The following is a 19,299-nucleotide window of genomic DNA, read 5'->3' as shown; positions in this document are numbered from 1 at the left end:
CAAAGTGTGCCCCCGGTTGTGGGGGGCGGAGTGGGGCTGGCGCGGGGGGTTTCCCCGCGCCCTGTTATGCCCCCACGACTGGGGGCGGCGAACTCGGGGGCCCGGAGTGTGAGCTGACCCGGGCCCCCGGGGGGGAGCATAGCTCCCCCCGTGATAGGCCGACACCCCCCGGGTTAGTTTCCCGGTGTAGGGGGGTGTCGGTCCGTCCCTCCCCGATTGGGGAGGGGGATCCGTGGGGGGTATTGGGTGAGGAAGGGTCGGGGCGTGCCGGATCACGCCTCCGACGGCCCTTCCTTCCGGTGGCGGCGTCTTCTTGCCTCGGCCGGGGCTGGTTCCTTAGGGATACCGGCTCCGAGCGGGGCACGAAGACTCCGGGAGCTGTGGGTGGACCGAGCTGGGGCTCGGGAAGCCCAATCCGAAGGCTCCAGGGATGGGGACACCGGGCGGGTCCCTCCGCCCGGGGTCTTATAGCGTAGGCAGTGGGGGAGGTTAACCCCTCCCCCGGGGTGGCATGTATTAGCTGGGAGGTGTCCTGTTGAGTACTCGCGTGATCCAGGCACCTCCCCTTTAGCTTAGGTGGGCGTGGGTTTTTAGTGGGTACCCCCATGGGGATTTCCCCCAAGGGCAGTCCCACATAACCCCGACTCCCCCCAGGGAGTCGGGGAATGCGTAAAGCATTTTCCCACGGAAAAAAAAAATGGTAGCCGTTCTTGCTTGTTAAACCCTACGATCTCGAATACCCGGGGGTATCACCTGCGAGGGATCGTCAGGGTGGTTGCCTTGTATGTTATTGACTCTTCCTTACTCTCTACGTCTCATGGTGGTTGTTGCGAATTTCCGAAAATGCTTGAAGGCATTGATTTCGACCAACTTCTGAAGATCACACGGCCACGTGATTCGAGACTCGTTTAGGTCTTTTGCCAGCTCTTGTCTTTCGTTGTGGTTTAGTGGGCAGTCATAGATTATGTGCTTTACTGTGTCTGCTTCTCCGCAGCTACAGAGGTCGGAGCTAATCAGATTTAGTTTCCTCAGTTTTCTGTTTATTTTCCCATGCCCTGAGAGGAGCTGTGAGGTGTAGAAGTCTGGGTTCATGTGTTGTGCGTCTAGTCTGCTTTGGACATTCGGAAAGTACTCCTTGGTGAATAGACCAAGGTGCGCCTGACTCCATCGGTCTTGCCATAGGACCGCTGTGTGGTGCCTGATTTGTAGTTCTATTTCCTTCAGTACCAATTGTGCTAAGTCTTGGTCCTGTGTACTGGGGGGTTTGAATAGCTTATCCCCGAACTTGGTTTCTAAGCCTTTTCTGATGTTATATATAGCTCTCCTCCTTTCCGACATTACTATGTCGATAGGTGGAGCGGCTGCGATTATTCTGAGCGCTTCATTGGAAGTTGTGCGGTATGCTCTAGTTGCCCTAAGGAGGGAATATCTTTGCGCTGATTGGAGTTTCCTGATGTGGTGCACGTTTAGTTTGTCGCTCCAGCCGGCGGCCGCATAGCACGCGATGGCTAGGAAGACGCCCTTGTACATTGTCATCGTGGTTCTGTAGCTAAGTCCCCAGTAGGATTTCGCTACTTGTGCGAACCGATGGAATATGACTTTACTTTTCTTGGTCACATGTTGCACATGTGGCGTGACATTGAATCTAGTTCCAAAATGTATACCGAGGTATCTTACGGTACTTTTCATGAGGATGGAGGTGTCTCCTATTTTAACAGTAGGTGGCCTTCTAATGTCCAGGAGTCCTTTCAAGAGTATCATTTCTGTTTTCTGTTTGGAGAGTGTTAGCTTGTGCTTATTGCACCACTCCGTGATTATTTTTGCTGCATTATTGGCTTTCACTTCCATTTCTATTCTGGAATTTCCTGGTGTTATCACCATTAGGTCGTCTGCATATGCGACGTGTTCTATATTGTTACTTTCGACTGTGTTCAGCAAATCGTTGAATATTAAGTTCCAAAATTTGGGCTCAAGGACAGAGCCTTGCGGGCATCCTTTGGTGGCTGCTTTGGAGATTGTGTAATTTTTGTCGTGTATTTGCATTGTTCTGCCTGAGAGATAGCTTTGGATTAGTCTGTATATATTTCGTGGACATTTCCTCTTTTTCAGGTGCTGGAGTATAGTTGGCCACCATACGTTATCGAAAGCGCCGGATATGTCAAATAGCAGAGCTATTGCATATTTCTCGTTATACTGTGCAACTGTCTGTCGTACATTGGTAATTGCGTCTTCCGTTGAGCGGCCGCTGCGGAAGCCGTATTGTTGCTGGGCTGAATGCGGATGCGAATCCAATATGGCAGAGAGTCTCATAGCTATTAGCTTTTCCAGGACTTTGCTGAGAATTGGCAATAGGCATATTGGTCTGTATGACCTTGGGTCAGACGCATCTTTGTCATCGCTTTTGAGGAGAACCCTGATTACTCCTTTTTTCCATTTCTCCGGGAAGGTACCGGAGAAGAGACAAGTGTTAAAGAGGTGTCTAATTTCTCTGTGCAGTTTTGGCCAGGCCTTCTTGATAATTTCCGCCTCCAGGAGGTCTAGTCCCGGGGCTTTCTTACTTTGAGCTGTGCTATTACATTCCGAGTCTCTATCATCGTGAAAACCGGTGTATTTTCAGTGTTTGGTGGGGATTCTGCACTGGAGCGAATCTGTTTCTGCCACGACGTTTCGGTCTCTGAGTTGTCATCAGGAATCAGGCTGTTTAGCAGGAGCTTGTTGGTCTGTTCCCAGGAGGTGGTTTCTTGCCCATTTCCTTTAATGTTGCTGCAGGCTTTAGCTGTTTGGATTTTGCCTGTTTGTAATTTATATACAATTCCCCATGGGTCTGAGTTTCCTTTGTCTGTGACGAAGGAGCGCCAGCTACTCGGTTTGGTTTTGCGGATTAGTGCAGTGTATTTGTTTTTGGTACTTCGGTACTGCTGTTTGTGTCTTTCTTGTTGTGTAGCGTTTCTAGTCTGTTGGAAGTTTCTTCTGAGTTCACGCACTTCTTTTTTCAGTTTGTCGAGGTCTCGGTTCCACCAGGGAACTGGTTTTTTGAATCTGCTTTTTCTTGGTATAGATCTCTCACAAGCAGAAACTAGCTTCCCTTCAAGCTCGGCAGTTCTCTGGGCCGTCATTTCTGGAGTGGCCTCTTCTGTGCATAGATCGACTTCTGTAGGCTGAAGGATTCGGTCGAATCTATCCCAATTGGCACGCTTCAGGTTGAAGCGGTTTGACTGCGCTGTGTGTCCAACGGTTTCTGTTATGTGGAGCTTGAAGGTAATCAAGTTGTGATCACTTGTTGTGATTTTGTCGTGAATGTGCCAATCGTGAATATTGTCTATGCATGTGTGTGTTGCGAGCGTTACATCAATATTAGATTTCCCTCGATCATTGTCGAAGGTTGTGACCCTTGATGGTTGGTTAGCAATATGCAGATTACGTTGCGCTATGAGGTCCTCCAGTCTAAGCCTCTGTTATCAGTCTCTGGATTGTACCAGAGGACTGATTTAGCGTTGACGTCGGCTAGGACTATGACGTTTTCTCTTTTTAGTTTTTGTAATGTGTTGTCTAAGTAGTGGATATACGGTTCTATTCTGTCCGAGCACTGGAAGTATGCACTGACTAGGTAGAACCTCTTACCTGGTGCTGTGACCTCGACGCACGTGAAGTGTGTGTTACAGAATTGATCTAGTTTAAGTACTGTGAGATTCGGGTTGAAGATGACTATTGCGCTCTTGGTTGTGTTCCTTGATATATTCTGTGAGAAAAGCTTGGTGTCTAGTATTACCTCCGCACTTCCCATGGACCTTATATTGAAGGTGTTGGTGTACGAGTAGGGCTCATGTATTGCAAGGAGATCAATGTCCTCTTTCTCCGCTAAGAGCCTTAATTCCTCCATGACAACTCTAGAGTTCCTGGCGTTAATTTGGGCTATGGTTATTTTATTTGTATTTGAGTTGTGTTGTTGTATGGTTTCACCGTCTGAGACATTGTGGGAATTATCGTTATTATCCATGGGTCTTTTTTTATTCGTTGCCAAAGTCTATTCGACTGATACTAATTTCCAGTGCGTGTTTGTACGCAGGGCAAGACTGTTCTCTGGACCCGTGGTTGGCTGGCTTGTTTGCCCTTTTGCAGTTTATGCAAATGGGCTTTTCTGTTTTGTTCGGGCAATCCTTATATTGGTGCCCGTCCTGGCCGCAGTGGCCGCACGTGTCAACTTTTGTCTTACAGTGTTTGGACACATGCCCAAATGCCTGGCACTTGTAGCAGCGGCTTGCTATTATAAAGTCTTTTACTCCGTAGGCGTAGAAGCCTACGAAGACTCGATTCCTACCTAGTAGAGTTTTCCTGGCTTCTGGGGAGACTTCTGCCACCCAGTTCGTGGTTCCCTTGTCTTTCCGACCCGTTTTGAATAGGAGTTTAAACTCCTTCTCTATGTTATCCTCTGTGTTTCGGTCGAGGTTTTGTTTCTTTATTGCTTTGAGGAGTTCCGCCTCTGAGGTTTCCGAGGGAACTCCTAGTATTATTATTTTTGGTCTCCTCTTTGGGAGGGGACCAATTTCCATCTTTGCTTTGAGTTTTTCATTTCTGAGGACTTGCTCAAGGTCCTCTTTTGTTTCTGTTTCTATCAGAATGCCGGAATTCCCTATCTTCCTTATGTTCCGGATTCTGATGTTTTGCTCTGTTGGATTGATGCAATCCGCTAGAGCTTTCCTGGTCTCCTCGCTGCTGGAGATATCGCTTCCTTTGCCAGGGTAGATTGCTACCACTGGCTTTGCCTGTTTTACCTCCATCTTTTTCGTAACGGCTCTCGTGTTACGGTTCGTTTTGGTAATGTCCGAGTATGACATCGGCTTAGTTGCTTGGATGTTTTGGCAAGTGTGTTGTTTTGTTGCCATCAGGCTATCTAATTTCTCAGATAGCCTGTTAAATTTATCGTCCATGGTTTTGACTTTCTGGAGTAGCTGAGCTCCTGCTTGTAATTCCTCTCTTGTAGTTGCCATTTCCTTTTTGAGTTTTTCCATTTCCATTCGGTCCTGGATGATTGCTTTGTTTTGGGTTTCGATTACAGAGATTATTTTGTTGGCCTCGTTTTGTTGCTCTTTTGTCAGGCCTATTTTGACAAAGAGCGTACGGAGTTTTTCGCATGGACTCTGGTCAGAGTCAGAGTCCATGCTGCTGTTTGTCATGATTGAGTCTTGTGTTGAGTCGTCCTCATCAATGACTTTGGGGTCGGTTTTCGGAATTTTCTTGTTCGAGAGCGGCGTGTCCGTGTCGCTGGATCGTTGATCATTGTTCCGCTTATTGCCTTTCGGTTTTTGTCGACCTGCTCGAGAGTGTTCTGAGCCTGTATCGGATTCCGTGCCGGAGCTTGTGTTTCTGTCAGACTCCGAGTTCAATTGTATTAAGTCCTGGACTTGCTTTTTTGTGTCCGCTTTTCTTCCTTCTTCCTTTACTCCCTTCCCTTCATCCTTCTTCCGTTTTGTGTTTTGTTTTCTGGATACCATATTTGTTCCCACGAGTAGGGACGAAAACCAGTCGCTCCCCGGGTGACGCCCTTTCCGGGGAGAAGGCTATTTCGCTCAAGATTTCGCCAGGTGTCCTGAGGTTAGACGCTAATGGCCGGTGGACCCACCGACCGCCCGTGTAAAACACGGGACCTCTCTCACCGCGTTCTTCAGCTTAGAGGTTAAGGGTTTGTTCAAGGGGTTCGCCTCCCCGTTGGGCCGACCGGTTAAGGTAAGCCCCCCGTTTCTCCCGTTCTGCAACATACCACCAGATGTATCCGGTGGGTCGTCGCGGTAGAGGGGAGTCTTCCGGGTGAGAGCCGCGGTTATCGCAAGCGATAACACACGCATGGGCTCCCTGAGAGCCGCGGTCATCGCAAAGCGATGACTCCGCAAGAACTCTCTTTATGAGAGAGCCGCGGTTGTCGCAGAGCGACAACTCACGCAGAGCTCTCTGAGAGCCGCGGTCCTCGCAAAGCGACAACTCCGCAAGAACTCTCTTTACGAGAGCCGCGGTCGTCGCAGAGCGAGAACTCACGCAGGAACTCTCTTACCAGAGCCCCGTTAGTCACCCGAAGGTGTCCAGGTCCTACCACGTGAAGGAGGGGTTGGTGCGTCAGGGTTATACCATGATATAAGTCCCTGACGCTTATAAGACCCAGTAGATAGGGACAGAGGGAATCTCGTTAATCCATTCATGCGCGTCACTAATTAGATGACGAGGCATTTGGCTAGATTTCTATGTCTTTACAGCGCAAACTGTGAGACATTCTTCCAAGGTTTTTTCCCCTTCTTGGATTCAATTAAAAGAAAATATAAAACTTTGAATTGCATAGCAAATCTATTTTCAATTAGTCGTGTCATAATAGTTTGCATGTCAATGTACACGTTCTTGTCATGTATACGTTCATAATCTACAATAATAAAATATTTATACTTAGTCAATTAATAAAATTTATATTTACACTTTAGTCAATTGATAAAATAAAGTAAAATAAAATAAAATAAAATACTTTCAGTTTATTCTAAATATGTCGAAGGCCGCGAATGATTATTATTATCTCTCTAGTTATTGTTACGATTGGGTTAATTTATATTTATATATATTTTTTTATATTATTTTACGCATTTAAATCGTAATCTATAAATATATTGGCGATCTCGATTGACGCTCTGAGTGCCATCATAGACATGGTGATGGTGTCTTTTTTTGTTATTTTTAGTTCCTTCAGGAGCTTAATAGTATAGTCCGGTACCGCGCCTCTACAACCTATTACGATTGGTATGACTTTCCCTACTTTATTCTTTTTAAATCTATTTTTTAAAAATTCTGTTAGCCGATTATATTTTTTTATTTTTCTTCGTATGCCGTCTTTAGGTACTCCCTGTGTTCATAGCGGATAGTAACATCGACTATGTCCAGCCGTTCCTCGTGTATTATTACGAGGTCTGGTTTGAGGCTACCTGACTGCATATCATACGAGGGTTCAACCAAAACGTTTGCCCTCTTACTAATTCTATCGGCTAAGAGATTTTTTATTTCATCATGGCGTTTTATTCTTAACGGCTTTGTGGCTATGCACAGGCCTAGGATATGTCCCAATGATTCCGGTTGGCATCTACACTTACGGCAGCTTACATCCGAAATCTTTTTTGAACGGCTTAAGGCGACCTTGGTACCGATTGTATTCGTTCTCAGCCTCAGCGCGTCATTGAATCGCGAAGGCTGGAGATATTCTGGACGATAAAGCCATGTGTTACTTACGGGGTTATTTTGAAATTCTTTCACCCCGTGTCCTTGGGACTTAAGTTTTCCCCATTCCAACGAGGCCTTTCTTTTGAGTCTTATTTTCGCATGTGCAAGGTCAACCTCGTCCGCTGGCCAGTTGATCCTGAGCGAATTGGCCGTTTCCTTTAGGGCTTTGTTGAAGTTTTCTTCATTCGCAAGGGCCCTAATGATGGGGTCATTCGAGGCCTTTAGTTTAAGCCCTGCATTGAGGGCCGCTATCTTTATAATGTTCTCCATTTTGGGAATTCCCAATCCTCCGTCCCTTTTGGACGCGTACACGAGACCGTTAGCTGTGCTAACGGGGAGATGGAGGATTTCTTTGATATGGCCTCGAATGTCGGAATCTATCATCTTTAACGTACCACTACTAGGAGGGAAAGTTGTAAGTTCATGGATAAATCTCGGTAAAATATACATCACTATCAGTTTTATTTTCTGCATAGGTTTAAGTTTTAATCTCTTAACGTTATTTACTATCCTATTTATTTCTGTAAGTGTTATTTTACGATAAGTGTCTCTCCATGCGCCCATCCTAGCACCTAGATACGCAAAGGTTTCTTCCGGTCCGATGTATTGAACTAGATCCCCACCGATGTTAATTTCGGGGTTCTTTATAAACCAGCTTCTGTTGATCGCTATCACCTGAAAGCAAGAGCACTTGTCGGGCGCGATGGACATGCCCAATTCTTGCAGTTTCTTGACAAGAATATGCGCTTGTTTCTGCGCTTCTGAAGCGTTTTTCCCCAATAATACAATATCATTCGCAAACGCTAGGATTGCTGCATTGCCTCCAGGGAGTGAGATTCCTTCAGTGGTATTCTGTATCTTGTCTAGTATATGGTCGATCACTGTGTTGAAAAGGAAAGGAGACAAGGGATCACCCTGTTTCACTCCCCTTTCGAGCTTTATATTTATGCTGGTATCTTCTGTTCCCCGTATGGTGGTGGTGCAGTCTGAATACATGGATCTTACTATTTCTATTGCATGTTCCGGAGTGCCCTTGACTCTTAGAGCTTCATATATTGCTGCGTGTGGTACCGTATCAAAGGCTTTGGTAATATCAATCGATATCATTACTCCCCCATCGTTGCTTTTCATCTCATTAATGGCATGCTTAAGCATGGTAATGTTACTCAGGCACCAATTGCTGGCTACGCAGCCTTTCTGACGTATATTGTGTTTTAAACTTGATCTCAGGCGTGCGTCAATAAGTGCCGAAAAATAGAGTTTTTAGCCTCTTTTGTGTCTTTCCTAATTTTGGAATTAAAATTGTCCGGTTCTGTAACCATGGTCTTGGGATGTATCTTTTAATTAATAATATATTATATATTTTTGCCAAAATACTATCAATATAATTTCTTCTCAAGTGTGCTACCTTTATACCATCTGGTCCCGCAGCGGACTTATTCGATATCTTTGCGATCCTTTCAATTATTTCTTCATTCTTTATTTTTCTTATTATTTGTTCTGTTAGAATTTCCGCTGTTGCATCAGTTGTAATTTTAATTTCTTCCGGGCCCTTTACACCCCATAGATTGTCATATAGTGTTTTTATAGCATTTATATCCGGTAGCTTTTGTGGTTTAATGGTGCATTCTAAATCCCCTGAGATTACCGCGTCCACTAAATTTCTTGAGCAATTTTTAAACCATTCTTGACAGCGCGCATATTTTGTTTTATTTCTGTTATTTTTATTGTTCTTAGCTTTAAAGTTTTTATCTAGTTTTTTATTGGTTGTTTTAGCGCGTAAGTTATTCCGGGATATGCTGTCTTTATTAGTATTAGTTATTTTTGTTGCCTGTTGTGCTACTACCGGGGATTTACCGATGCAAGGGTCGTTAAATAATACTCGCCGTACGATCCTGTTGGGCTACGACACTCAGTTTATTTATTCAGGTGTACACTATAGAGACACTCTCCCGACAACCTCACTCTCCGGCGGTCGCTTAATTACTAACTCCGGGGTCTGGCGTCCCACCCCTGGTCGCCTACCCCATTGTCGCCGATAGGGTCCTTCCCCCTCTCTGCGGCCTCTTCTTCAGCTAGCTCCGATCTCCACAATCCCTCCTTCTTTTTCAGTTTAAGCTTTTGGGTCTTTAATTGCGAATTTCCATTATCTTCGGGTTGAACCCCTTTTTTTGATTCCGCGTATGTCGCCGTACTACTGCTAGGAACCCTAGTAGACGTGTTTGTTTTATGATCGGCTCAACTTTGTTTTGGGCTAGCTGGCAATTTCTTCACATGTGTCGTGTGTCTTCTGAATGTTGTTCCGTCTTTTTCTAACGTAAGTTCATTCCCCTTTTTTCCTATCACTTTGTATTCGGCTTTTCCGAACCTACATTCCACTTTGTTTGAGGCTGTCATATTTTGTGCTATCACTTTGTCTCCTGGCTGTATGTCGCTGGTTTTTGCTCCTCTTGCTTTGTCTTCTCTTTCTTTTCCTTTTTGTTTTTCGACCATGTCACTATCTTTTGCTTCCGTGTCTCCTTCTGTGGCTATTAGGTCTGTTATCGATGGTATTTTGTCTCTGATGTTCCTCTCCAGTAAAAGTTCTGACGGAGATTTCCCAGTTGTTCCGTGGGGTGTGACGTTGTACATTAACAAAAATTTCTGTATCTCCGCTTGGTAGTCTTTTCCATTAGCATGTGCGATTTGCAAGCGCTTTAGGATTGACTTGTTCATGTTTTCTACCTCTCCATTAGCTTGCGGCCAATAACGCGGCGTATGGATGAGTTTGATATTGTGAGTATTACAAAATTTCTTAAATTCACTGCTAGCAAATTGTCTCCCATTGTCAGCCGTAATACTTTTTGGAACCCCCAGACGCGAGAAAATTTCCGAGAGATGGCTTATTATCGCAGATGAATTTGTGACTTTCATGAATTTAATTTCTTGGCACCTGGAATAATAACACTGTCCAACAAAATTAAACTTTTTTCGAGTTTTGCAATACCTGTTGGGTGATTCTTATACACTTTGTCATCCTAAAACCGAATCTGAAAGTAGAATTGCTCCATCACGCAACGTTTTCGAAAAATTTTGGTTTTTGTAAAAATGACCGATTTTGATACGAAACGACGTGTTACGCAAAAACTAAATACGCGAGAAAGTTCAAATTTGAGTCAAGAGATAGAGGGGACTCTCCTCTACATATTCATATAGTCAATTATATTTTTATGTACTTCCTAATAGTTGTAAATGGTTGTTAAAGTTTGAAAATGTGCCGACGCGGGTACTTTGTACGCTCTATTTTTGTATTTATGTGAAAAATCCTTTATATAACAGGAATTTACTATACAGGAATGCATTCTACAGACATTTCTGGTAAAGAAACCATTCACGAAAAGTATTTGGTTCCCTTAATGTACGAGAAGGATCAGAAAATGTTAATTGACAGCGTGTGCTCGACGCGTTCGCGCCAGACGGCCATTGCAGCCTTTTCGCGACTCGCCAGGGCCGTCGCTATGCGTAGTCGACGTTGGTACCATTCAAGTATGTCTTTGCTTACTATGCTTAATTAAATACATTTTTGGGTGCCAATCATTACAAAAGATTATAAAAATACAAGTTATATTCACATTTCATTGTGGAAATGCTTAATAAAGAAAATTGAATACAAAAACTTACCTATTTCTGATGTAAACAAATTAAAAATGTTTCCGCCTTGCTTGACGTTTGTTCCTGGTATCCCGATTTTCAATAATAAGTGTCCAACAGTAATCAGCAAGCATCCGCACATAAGTCTTTTCCTTTGTAACGTTTTTCCATTGTTGAAATATCTTGATGAAAGATTAATGCTGGAACTGTATTCCTTGTTTTGATTTTAAAATAATTTCGTCATGAATATAACAAAAACAGTCCGGCTGATTTATACACTTCCGCGAGATTTTATCGATTTAATATAGAGCGATCTATGCCTTAATTATGTACTTCGATCAATAAAATCGGGGATGGCTCTTTTGCGCACAGACGATTGCGCACGACGGCATGGCACACGGTTCTTTTGGACACAGTATTACTGGACACACGGTTCTTTTGGACACAGTAACATTGGACACAGTGGGTTAGGTTGAGGGTTAGGGTTAGGAAAGAGGTAACCCACTGTGTCCAATTTTACTGTGTCCAATAGAACCTCGTGTCCAATAATACCGTGTCCAACAGAACCGTGTGCCATGTCGTCGTGCGCAATCGTCTGTGCGCAAAAGATGGCCTCTCATAAAATCGATAAAAATAGTCCCATTTACATAGTGTTTGGACTTATTTTAATCGGAAGAATCTTGAATGTCCATTGGTATTACAATTATAAAGATAAGACAACAATTACTGAAAATAAAATTTTCCAGTCACCGCATTGCTGCGGTCAATTTTCTTTATTAAGCATTTCCACAATGAAATGTGAATATAAATCGTATTTTTATAATCTTTTGTAATGATTGGCACCCAAAAAGGCAAAAAAAATGTATTTAATTAAGCATAGTAAGCAAAGACATACTTGAGTGGTACCAACGTCGACTACGCATAGCGACGGCCCTGGCGAGTCGCGAAAAGGCTGCAATGGCCGTCTGGCGCGAACGCGTCGCGCACACGCTGTCAATTAACATTTTCTGATCCTTCTCGTACATTAAGGGAACCAAGTACTTTTCGTGAATGGTTTCTTTACCAGAAATGTCTGTAGAATGCATTCCTGTATAGTAAATTCCTGTTATATAAAGGATTTTTCACATAAATACAAAAATAGAGCGTACAAAGTACCCGCGTCGGCACATTTTCAAACTTTAACAACCATTTACAACTATTAGGAAGTACATAAAAATATAATTGACTATATGAATATGTAGAGGAGAGTCCCCTCTATCTCTTGACTCAAATTTGAACTTTCTCGCGTATTTAGTTTTTGCGTAACACGTCGTTTCGTATCAAAATCGGTCATTTTTACAAAAACCAAAATTTTTCGAAAACGTTGCGTGATGGAGCAATTCTACTTTCAGATTCGGCTTTAGGATGACAAAGTGTATAAGAATCACCCAACAGGTATTGCAAAATTTTTTTGGTGTTGGACAGTGTAATCAATGATTACTAATATCATGTCTTTGTTCGGTAATGGACCCATCAAATCGATGGCAAGGCACTGCCAAGATCCTTCCGGAAATTGGTGTCTACTCATCAGGGGTGGTTTGTTTGGTTGTGAGACTAGTAAGCAGTCTACAATTTTTGACAAATTTCTCGATCTGCCTATCCATTGACGGCCACCTGACTTTAACTCGTACACGTCTCTTCATTACGGTTTCTCCTGGGTGTCCTTCGTGGGCTAATTCCAATACTTGTTTTGTTAATGTTTGAGGAATTACAATTCTGTTGTTTCTCAGTATTATTGGGCCCATTGACGTCAATTCTGTTCTGAAAGGGAAATATATACTTTTGTCCTGTAATGGCCAAGAATCGTTATTAATTTTGCTGACTGCATCGACTATATCTCTATCTTCTCTGCTTTCTGAGATTATTTGGGAAATTTTCATCGCCTTTGGTGCGCTTCTTTCCACTATTGCGAAGATGTGTTGGTCGCCCTCTGGGTCAAATGAATTCTCGACTTGTAACTTGCATAACCTTGACACGGAATCGGCAATATTCGACTTGCCGGGTTGGTATAAAACTTTAAACCTGAAGGCTTGAAGCCTTAGCAGCCATCTCTCAATTCGTGCGGGTGGTTTCGAGGATGGCCTAAATATCGTTTCCAGTGGTTTGTGGTCGGTCACAAGTTCGAATTCTAATCCAGCTAGATAGAAATAGAATCTCTCCACTGCCCAGACTAAAGCTAGGCTCTCTTTTTCGGTTTGGGAATAGCGTTTTTCTACATTAGAAAGGCTTTTGCTTGCGAAAGATATCATTTTTGGGTTTTCTTGCGTGTCGAATTGCAGCAACACTGCTCCCAGCGCCACTGGACTAGCATCTGCTATCAGTCGTGTACGCCGTTGTGGATCGAAGTATGCTAATGTTGGGAGCTTGGCTAATGAATGCTTAAGCTGTTCAAAGTGTTGTTGATGGACTTCGGCCCATTCAAATTTGATATCCGTCTTTGTTAATTTCCGCAGAGATTCGACCGTTGTTCCTAGGTCCGGTAGGAATTTTCCTACATATGTTACTAGACCTAGGAAACTTCGTAGTTCTTCCTTGTTTTCTGGTGCCCGAAAATGTAGAATTGTTTTTACTTTCCTTTGATCTACATCGATACCTTCGCTAGATAGTTTATGCCCCAAGAAGTCTAATTCGGGAACTTTAAAGAGGCATTTTGTTTCGTTCAATGTTACATTGTTTTCTTTTAAGGTATTCAATACAGCCTTTAAGCAACTATCGTGCTCTGTTTCGGTTGAACCAAATACGATTATGTCGTCTAGATAATTAAGACAGTTCACACAATGTGATAATATTGCCTCGAAGGTTCTTTGAAAGATTTCGACTGCCGAATTCACTCCGAACATGAGGCGCTTATAGCGGAACATGCCTTTGTGAGTGATAAATGTAGTGATGGGACGACTGTCCACGTGTAACTGAAGTTGGTGATACGCACTTAATAAGTCCAGCCGTGAAAAATATTTTGCTCTCCTTAATTTTGTTATAAGAGAGTCAAATGTAGGTAGTGGATAGTTTTCTCTGAGGATGGCTTCATTTGCTCTGCGCATGTCTACGCAGATTCTGATATCCCCTGATGGTTTGAAGATAACCACAATCGGTGATGTCCAAGCACTCGGCTGTAGGACACGCTCAATGATGTCGCTTCGCAAGGCTTCCTCCAGCTTGCCCTCAACCAGGCTTTCCACTGAGATCGGTACTCTTCTCACCGCTTGCTGAATCGGCTTTGCATAAGGATCTATGGACAGTTTCACTACCACATTCTTTATCTTCGGAAACGGTATTACTTCCTCCGGTCCGTTCGCTTGTAATCCCAGCTTTAATATTCCTAGTTGTTTTGCTGTATCTTTTCCGATCAGTGAAATGTCTCCTTTCATCACTACGTAGAATGGTGCGACGATTTCTTTTTTTCCTACCAGATTGATTGTTGTTACAAATCTATTTTTAAATTCAAGTGGACGTCCGGATGCGTACGATTTTAGAACATCTGTGGTTTCAGTAAGATCCCATATAATTGCTCTATTCCTGGAAAGAAATTCCCAATCTTTGCCTTTTATTACATTCACCTTGGACCCAGAATCTATGAGTACTACTAGGCGTACGCCTCCAATAAGGCATTCGATTAAATCATCCGAGTTATCTGTGGTTCCTTCTTCCGAGTCAATTTTGAAGCAATCGAAGTCCTTAATCTTGTCCTGTGCCTCGAATGCTGAGGCGCTTGAATCGACATAGTTAATCCTTGATTTAAATCGTTTCTGTTTTTGCTCGGATCGTTCTGGGGTAGCAGGTCTTTTCCTTTGGTGACGCGTCCTACAACATCTAGCAAAGTGGCCCTGAAAACCACACTTGTGGCATTTCACATCCTTTGCCGGACATGCTTTTATATTGTCGGTGTGTCCGGATTTTCCGCATCTGATACATTGATGAGATTGTCCTCTTTTTTGAAATCCCAGCTTATTTATTGAGGCGTACGTGTTCGATGATGTACTCGGTCCTGGTAAACTTGCATTCATGGCTGTCGATTGATTCGCTATTTGTTCATGTACTTGGCACAATTCGATAATTTCGTCTAGTGTCCGCTCCTTCTCCAGAATCTTCTTCTGTAATTCCGTGGGGCACCAGCTATCGATGATTTTGTCTTTCATGTTTATTTCTATTGCTTCGCTCTCAGTTTCTCCAAAGGAACAGCGTTTTGCTTGCTGTCTACTTCTTATTACGAATTTACGGAAATTCTCTCCTTCTTCCCGCTTGATGTTCCTTGAAAACATCGTTTTTCTTATCGGCGTCCACCGCTTCAATAGCACCGGGCAAACTGTAGGCAACCTCTTGTAGTTGCTCGCCCCCAAAGTGTAAAAGCTTACTTCTTTTTTTTCCATAATCTGTTATATCTTCAGATGCTAGGTAAAGTTCCAGCGAACGGAGCCATTTTTCCCATACAAGTCTGATTACATTCTTGTCTATGTTTTCACATAGAAATGGTTTTACTCCTATTCCCGATATATTTAACGCCATTTCCATAAGCTCACAGCCTTCTCACTGTACACTGCACTTCGGCTCACAGCCGTCCCGCAATACACTGCGTCTCGGCTCACAGCCGTCTCACAATTCAATGCGTCTTGGCTCACAGCCGTCCCGCAATACACTGCGTCTCGGCTCATAGCCGTCCCCCAATATTTATTCCGTAAATATTGGTATTCTTATACACAAAGGTTCGTAAATATTGAAGGTGAAAAATCCTCGTCGCCAAATGTGCTACTACCGGGGATTTACCGATGCAAGGGTCGTTAAATAATACTCGCCGTACGATCCTGTTGGGCTACGACACTCAGTTTATTTATTCAGGTGTACACTATAGAGACACTCTCCCGACAACCTCACTCTCCGGCGGTCGCTTAATTACTAACTCCGGGGTCTGGCGTCCCACCCCTGGTCGCCTACCCCATTGTCGCCGATAGGGTCCTTCCCCCTCTCTGCGGCCTCTTCTTCAGCTAGCTCCGATCTCCACACCTGTTTTTTTTTTTTTGTAAAAGAAAAGGCGTCAGGACCTCCCCGATAAAGGGCCTAGCCGATTAAGATGGTCAAAACTGCCCTTAGAGGTTTTTCAATGATTAATGAACCATTCGAAAGCTGACCCAGAAAAACCCCTCTGAGCAAAATTTCAACCCCCTATCTTGCCCGTGAGAGTAGTTACAGGGTTAATTAGATTTCGCGCTTTTCCACGCATTTTCCACACTCTGATGCTTCCTAAAATTCTGAAACAAATGTGGCATATTTTGGATCCTAAGACAGATTTTTGAGAATTTTTTCAGATTTTTTTCTTGCAAACTGTGATCGCAAAAAATGAAAAACCTCAAAAAAATCGGAAAAATGTACATTTCTCAAAAATATGAAAACATGCTATTTTGCTGTTTAGTGCCCGATAAAGTACCATAACAGGCAGTGTCGTCAATTTTTTTTAGATTTTTTGTTGTGGGAAGTCCTTGTCAAAAACAAGAAAAACCGAATTTTTTCGCCTTTTCTGCTATTAGGAGGAAAGTTACACTTGTTGGTTTTATCACAGGTATATATTAAGTCATTTTAAACATTATTACATTGAAACAAGTAAGTGTTTGACCTAAGAAATGTTTTAAGAGAAAAAATGGATTGTATTTTGTGCGGTATATACCAGTATGTTCGTAACGTTTCCAACATCGCCGGTTGGCACAGCGGTTAGGGCGTCGGACTACGGAGCGGATACGCTGGGGTTCGAATCCCCTTGGTGGGAAAGTTTTTTTTCCATACGTCATCTTTATTTTTTCAATTTCTTATATGGTTTATTCATGTGATTTTAACAATATTTTTTTAATGTTTTAAAAATATTGATTAACATTTTTAACTAAAATACATACAAAAATAGTTTTGCAGTATCTATTATTTCCTCGATTCTCTAATTGTATATGTTCATCATTGCGGTCCTGTTTAATATTCTTAATATTAAAATTCATTAATCTAGTTTCTAAGCCTTGCGTCTCCAGAAATTAGGGAGGAAATAAGAACTCTGAATAAATAACACGCAGCAAAGTATTGGTTTTTGTCAAATTGAGAGAAAAGGGCTACATACTACCACTATTTTGAAAGTGAGGTATCAGGTACAAATAAGCCTAAGCCATTCCTCTTTATTGTAAGGTACATGAGGAAGTAATTCCCGTTTATAGTTACTTGAATGAAAGACTTGTTCTGTGGACATTTATGATACGGATCAGGAAGTTTATTATTTTCGGTGGGATGCAGAGGCAATTCATAGTATACTAGGTCAAAAGTACCAGCTTCTACACAAACAAGTAGACAACAAAACCTTTCCAAAAATTGGAACCGCAAAAAGACTCCATTTCAAACAGTATCCTCGGTAGATCCTCTTGATTTTCCGGAAATGACAGAAGTAGATTTAAAAATTCTTTTCACGGAATTTTACCAATTTTCACAGGCAATTTCATATCTGGCGGAAATCGTGGACGAACACAATAATATAAATATTAATTTATTGCCTAATCCAAGAAAATAATATCATTAAATTCGAAGTAAAATCGGAGTGATATAAATAAAAGTTAGTTAAAAATGTTAATCAATATTTTTAAAACATTAAAAAAATATTGTTAAAATCACATGAATAAACCATATAAGAAATTGAAAAAATAAAGTTGACGTATGGAAAAAAAACTTTCCCACCAAGGGGATTCGAAACCCAGCGTATCCGCTCCGTAGTCCGACGCCCTAGCCGCTGTGCCAACCGGCGATGTTGGAAACGTTACGAACATTCTGGTATATACCGCACAAAATACAATCCATTTTTTCTCTTAAAACATTTCTTAGGTCAAATACTTACTTGTTTCAATGTAATAATGTTTAAAATGACTTAATATATACCTGTGATAAAACCAACAAGTGTAACTTTCCTCCTAATAGCAGAAACGGCGAAAAAATTCGGTTTTTCTTGTTTTTGACAAGGACTTCCCACAACAAAAAATCTAAAAAAATTGACGACACTGCCTGTTATGGTACTTTATCGGGGCACTAAACAGCAAAATAGCATGTTTTCATATTTTTGAGAAATGTACATTTTTCCGATTTTTTTGAGGTTTTTCATTTTTTGCGATCACAGTTTGCAAGAAAAAAATCTGAAAAAATTCTCAAAAATCTGTCTTAGGATCCAAAATATGCCACACTTTCTTCAGAATTTTAGGAAGCATCAGAGTGTGGAAAATGCGTGGAAAAGCGCGAAATCTAATTAACCCTGTAACTACTCTCACGGGCAAGATAGGGGTTGAAATTTTACTCAGAGGGGTTTTTCTTAGTCAGCTTTCGAATTGTTCATTAATCATTGAAAAACCTCTAAGGGCAATTTTGACCATAAATTGGCTAGGCCCTTTTAAAAGGATCTGATGTCTACGTTCAACACTCGTCATACTTTCTGTTTAGTTAATATTTTAATGTTTGTAAAAAGTTTACCGATTCTCATCTCGAAATCTTTTTTCAATTTGCAATTGTTGGCTCTTCTCCGTGGATAACAGTCGATCTTTTATACGATGGTCCAAAATCATGCTAACTACCAAATAATTCGTAGTGGCAGCAAAGTTTAATCTACTTCCTAGCTCGACAATTAACGCAATTATATAACGCAATTTTTCCTGAGTTTTCATTACATGTCATCTAGTAGCTGTCTAGAAGCTGAAGTCGTTTGGTCGATTTATAAAAAAAGTTATTCTGATTTAAAGTGTCTGCCATCAATTATGAGACTGACTGCATAATGTATAACGAGAAGCGGCCGCACGTTTCTCGCTAAGCAACCTGCGCTATCTCCATGTTTATAATTGTGTAGTGTGAAAATGGTTTACTGCCTTTTTGGTTCGTTATCTCGACCATTTCTTCTAAAAAGTGTACTTCCGTACAATGGGACAGTAGGGCTCTCATCAGCGAGCAAAAGGTTTATGACCGGCTCGCCTGCACGCGCCCACTTAGGTCACCCGCTCTGAGTATTTGATCTACCTGCACGCGTATGCGTTTTGCGCTTCCCTCCCCATCGAGCCACTAGCTAGTTATTCATTATCGAAAAATATAAAAGTCTAAGACAATCTATTCTCAGGTTAGTTAGCTCAGATTCTGTCAAACAGTTTTTCTCAGCTTACCAGAATTCAGTCTTTTGACCTTTGGTGCGAGTACCAGTGTGGCGGCCTGTGCAAAGAGCACGCCGACGAACCGCCAGCATACATTGTAGACGCGGCGGCGACCTCGTATAAATACACATCAATATTATACAATATTTATATATCCATTCCTTCAAAAACTATTTAACGAAGTTTAACGTTAATTTTCAACATTATAAACAATTTTGCGACAATACATTTTTACGACTGT

The 19,299-nt window shown here is 42.2% G+C and overlaps 1 long non-coding RNA gene across 1 annotated transcript in view; it reads left to right on the top strand.

Annotated features, from left to right (window-relative positions):
- Positions 1–6,152: 6,152 nt before the first annotated feature.
- Positions 6,153–19,299, top strand: part of LOC143363142 (uncharacterized) — a 412,518-nt gene continuing 399,371 nt past the window's right edge. The window contains exon 1 of the long non-coding RNA XR_013083752.1: positions 6,153–6,235. This is a non-coding gene — a long non-coding RNA (uncharacterized LOC143363142). The remainder of the gene's footprint in view (positions 6,236–19,299) is intronic.

This window comes from Halictus rubicundus, unplaced genomic scaffold (assembly GCF_050948215.1).
Source record: "Halictus rubicundus isolate RS-2024b unplaced genomic scaffold, iyHalRubi1_principal scaffold0025, whole genome shotgun sequence".
Classification (NCBI taxonomy): domain Eukaryota; kingdom Metazoa; phylum Arthropoda; class Insecta; order Hymenoptera; family Halictidae; genus Halictus; species Halictus rubicundus.
The sequence above is the reverse complement of the archived record's forward strand: the minus strand, read 5'-3'. Positions and strand labels throughout refer to the sequence as shown.